Raw genomic sequence first — 5,419 nt, 5'->3', positions numbered from 1 at the left:
GTGTAACCATAAAGTTAAAAGTAATATATTTCCCAGCACCTTGAATCTCTATCATCACTTTAAAAAAAAAAAATCAATTATATTTTTTCAAGGTAAACAATGTCAAAATACCATGAATATTTGAACCATGAATATCATAAAATTTGAGGTTGTCCCATTTTATGTTTGATAAAAAAAAATATATATATATATATACACACACACACACACACACACACACACACACACACACACACACACACACAGGGTTTAAGGCATGCTCTCTTTAAAAAGTTAAAACATTTTAATAATTTTAATAATTTATTTTTAATAAATAATTGTTAAAGATTATCTTCAAATAATTTGAAAGATGCTTTGGATGTTTTTAGCCCCACCAAATTGATCAAAATGAATTTTAATATAGAAACTGAAAACATGCTTATTACTGAAGAGGTATATTCAAGAATCACATTTTTCATGTATTGTTGAGTAACTAAATAGAAAGTCTTTGACCCATATGCCAAACGTGATGACCTTGATTTTCTATTCAGCTATTCTTCAGTGCAGCTCAAGGCAAAGGCAGTTTAGCAGCTGCTGGTCAGTTCTTGGACAGCTGATTTCAGGAAGACGTTTGGACCACAGGCATTGGTGAATAAGATACGCCCTTCCTCCCTGTTCCATATGGCACTGCCCTGGAGGCCCGAGAACAGCCAGCTGTTAATCTCTGCACCCTTACATTGATTTAATAGTGGTTATGGGATCCCAGCATTTTCAGAACAATGTCGTGATGGCAGCAAGGTATGGACCACACTGGAAAAGACACTTGCTGAGTGGTCCCATGGACATCTCTTTGTAATAACCTTTTGTTAATATCTCCTCAATGGCCCTTGCAATAATCACATTCTGAAGTGGCATGAAACTCTGGCGCGCTCCATAACTGGGCTTGTGGCCACAGAAGGATGTAATTAACTCATACTGAGTTTCATTATCTTGGAGAGCTCTCAGCTAGCATGCGGTTCAAGTGTATAATTGTCATATTAGATTCAATGCCTTTGAGAGATCAAATACAGTTTCAATCAAGTTGTCGGAGGTGGCTTCAGGCAGATGCAGATGTGACTGACACAGATCAGCTTGTTTTTGTTGTTGCTTGTCTTGTTAACCAGGAGGAATCTGTTACATCTGTTTGCTTTAATCTTGCTGTTGCGTCTCAGGTGCGAGTGATGGGTATGAAGACATCATCTTGTGAGACTCTGATTTGGAAACGCCACACTGTGTTTGTTACTCTTGGCTTTTGAAGATGAGAACGCCCCAGCATATGTTCAAAAGCTCGGCAATACAATACACAGCGTGTTCTTCCGCCTTGGTATCGCTCCACGGAGGAACTCTTCTGGTACCACGCTAAAAATGTATTGTACGAGACTTCATTTGAAGCCACTGTGGAAACCCGTGGAACAAGGTAGCAACAATGAGAAAAGATATAGCGAACAAAGCCTGAACGTTTGTGGAACTGCTCTGCTTACAGTGCTTGAGGAGCGACTTGTTAAAAATGTCTGAGTTTTCTCGTTCTTATTCCCATGTGTGAGGCAACATAAAGACGGGCATTGATTTCTGCCCTGCCTTGCCGTTGGGAGGCGAAATCTGACAGATGGGGAAAACAACATTTGAGGGGGGCAGAGTGATAAGGAAAAGTTCTCCTGCAGCAGAATGTGCTTAGAGTTGCAAATTCTCACTCGCTAGCTTCCTGATGGCACCTCAGAGGAGTCTCGCAATCTTTCTGATCTTCTTGTTTCTTGAAGATCGAATAGCTGACAGACATTACAGTCCCATAATGTTCTCCAGATACTCCTCTACGCCAAGAAAGAGCTTCAAATGAAGCATTAGACTGAAGATGGGATCAAGGGAAGAAAAGTGATTTGGCATCGCTCAACCTTCTCATGAAGATTCAACGCGCTGTAAAACGTCTCGTGTGATTCTCGCTCCAGATGAATAGGTAAAAGCCTGTAATGTTCCTTAAGAACATTTGAAGATTTCACTTTTACATTTCCTCTCAAAGGAGGAAGAATGCAGCACAGCATGGGAGCGGCATATAGAGATGATGTCAATGACTTCATCCCTCAACTTTGGTGTATAACTCATCCCATCAGTCATTCAGACATATATGATACCTCAAATCATTGGACTTTTTGAGAAGATGTGTGCTATTACTTTTCCAAGGGAACTGACTTGCAGTTTTCACCTAGAAGATGCAAAAAAAAGGCCTCAAGGAAGGATCCTTGAATATCATAGAGTCTTAAAGGTGGGCTCTTTTAACTTGGTTTGGTAAGAAACCAGCTAGCAACCACATAAAAACACTGAACTAAGCCCTAGGATCATGGTACACTCTTAAAAATAAAGGTGCTTCAAAAGGTTCTTCAAGCGATGCCATAGAAGAACCATTTTTGGTCCCACAAAGAACCATTCAGTCAAAGGTTCTTTAAAGAACATCTCTTTCTTACCTTTTTATAATCTGAAGAACCTTCTTTCGCCACAAAGAGCCTTTTGTGAAACAGAAAGGTTCTTCAGATGTTAAAAGATCTTTATGGAACCATTTAGACAAAAAGGTTCTTCTATGGCATTGTGAAGCACCTTTATTTTTAAGAGTGTAGCAGATTTTCAACAGGTAAACCATTTTTTCTTCAGAAAATGTTAAAGTCTAGATTTGTTTGGTGGTATTGTGGCCCTATTAAAACCATGTCCTTATCCTCCTCTGGTTTCATTCATTGCTATTTGAACCCCTGTTTCAATGGAAAGGGTTTGGGGGCATCCTGAGTTTTGTGAAGGATTGCAGAGCAAGCAAGAACTGGCCCACCTCCCTGCTGGAGGAGTACAATGGCTCACCCTGCTTAATTTTGTACTTGGAGGTGGAATGAATGCATCGTATGACAGAGAGGCCCCAGGTTCAAATCAAAAGAGGGAGACGGGAAGAGAGTTGATCCACAGCTAAAGATTTTGGAGTCGAACTTTATTTTAAAGCATATTTGTTACAGTGTAAATATACAAATAAGTACAGAGTAATATTATTTAACCATGTTTACCTACTATAGGGTTAGTTGCTTGTGATTCTTCATAATATACTGTTATTGCTATAGTAAGTATTTGTAAAATATGTAACAAGGACACTGTAACTTTTGTTCATATGTTATATTACAGTGTAATTACTAATACATTACACATATTGAATATATATAATATTAAATATATTAATTATCAAATATAACAATCATTTATTTATTTAGTTAGTTAGTTAGTGTGTGTTTAAAAATGTCCCATTAAAATAAATAAATTAATAATACAAAATAAAAAATAAAAAAATCTGAAAGTCTAATCAAATAAGTCACTGTCTCTCCTCAAAAGGATGACTCAAGTAATTCAAACATAACTTAAGTATAAAAACTTACTGATAAAAAAAATTGAAACGGAAGTGAAACAAGTAGTAGGAAAGAGGAGAAATAAAAAGCGATACTTATTATATTATATACATTATGTAGTTGCTAGGATGTTGCTTGGTGGTTGCTAATTTGCTAATTTAATTATTTCAATAATTAAAAAAGATAAAATAAGTATTAAATACAATACTACTTATTTATTCATTTATTTACATATATTATGAATATTATGTACAATACATATTTTATTTATTTCAAGAATTATTAAAATGTTTAATAAATTAAAAATTATTATTAAATATATAATATTAAATATATTAATTATCAAATATAACAATCATTTATTTATTTAGTTAGTTAGTTAGTGTGTGTTTAAAAATGTCCCATTAAAATAAATAAATTAATAATACAAAATAAAAAATTAAAAAATCTGAAAGTCTAATCAAATAAGTCACTGTCTCTCCTCGGATGACTCAACTCGTGTCATATGCGGTATTGCTGTTAGCTATTTTACAACATCAGAATTTGATATTTAACATCATCTAACTATCTATCCATTTTGTAATGTTAGTTTTTCTTCACATCCCGCAGCAAAATATTAGCAAAGACTGCTAATTATAGTTTACGGGCAGTAAAAGCAGTTGTTTGGCTTTTCCTTTCTACTTCAAAACAATAGTTTGATGATGCAATGCTTCTGGAGGATATCACTTCCTGTCAGTAGCTCCATGCTGGGCACTTCCACTACGTCTCCTCCAAATGAGTGGCCAAACACTAGCTCTGGTTTCCTCCAATCTGTGTAATCCAATAGGGATCGTCACCCTGGTGGAAGCTTGAGGAAACAGATGTGTTGAGATAAGAGAGATGTTGACCTGATCCGGCTGAGGAACATGTGCCGGCAAACCCCTCACCCCCCTTCTCTCTCTTTCTTTTTCTTTGTCTTCCCAGCTGTTTCCGTCCCACGTTTTGTCCAGGAACAGTCACCTCAGCCGGTTTAAGACCCTGATGTGTGCCGCCTTCATTTTATGATGGTGGGTGTGTAAATCATTCATGTTTATTTGGATCTGTTGACCCATTCTTCCAGTTCTCTTGAAGGGAGTACGTGATAGTATATGTGAGTGATTAAAGGCACATGAGTTGAACAGTTCGGCTGCTAAAGAAAAAAAGAACAACAGGCAGACACACAAACACATTCCGCACAGAGATTGCTAGTTTATGATCAGTCCCAGACTCCATAAGCAGCGCTTGTAGACTTGTGAAACCAATCAGCTGAAAGAGAAATGCAGTTACAGTATGTTCTGAAGAAACATTTTAAAATGTAATGTGCATGTCTGTTTGTTAATTAAATATAATTAATTTGCTTAGTTTATATTCAATAAAACATAGAAATCAAATGCAGTGTTGTCATTGTTAACTAAAACTGACACTTTTGAAATTGTTTTCTTTAACTGAAGTAAAGTTAATATTTATATTTTATTTAATTTCAGGTGACAAGTTTAAACAAAAACTAGAAAGGTTTTAGGTCCGGATTTTATTCCAAATCAGTCTATATAACAACAAACTGTACAAAGCAATAAAATTTTTTGTTACATTTTTAATTTTCATTATTTTCACATTTATTTATTTATCCTTTATTTTTCCAGGAAGGTCCCACTTAGATAAGGTCATGATTATGAAGGTGTCATGTCAGTCTTATGCACACCCCTTCAAGTAAAGTGTTACCGGATTTTATTCCAAATCAGTCTATATAACAACAAACTGTACAAAGCAATACAATTTTTTGTTACATTTTTAATTTTCATTATTTTCACATTTATTTATTTATCCTTTATTTTTCCAGGAAGATCCCACTTAGATAAGAAAAAAAAACTCTCTTATTCCAGGGAGTCCTGGCCAAGATGACCGTACAACGTTTCATATAAATTAAAAAAAGTAAAAAGTACAGCACACTAGACAAAATTCTATACAACCAAGCAAAACATTAATCATGAAACAACAAACTATTTAAAACAGCAGCA

Source organism: Sinocyclocheilus rhinocerous, unplaced genomic scaffold, assembly GCF_001515625.1.
Source record: "Sinocyclocheilus rhinocerous isolate Xijiao unplaced genomic scaffold, SAMN03320098_v1.1 scaffold1422, whole genome shotgun sequence".
Taxonomy (NCBI): Eukaryota; Metazoa; Chordata; class Actinopteri; order Cypriniformes; family Cyprinidae; genus Sinocyclocheilus; species Sinocyclocheilus rhinocerous.
Note: the sequence above shows the minus strand (reverse complement) of the source record.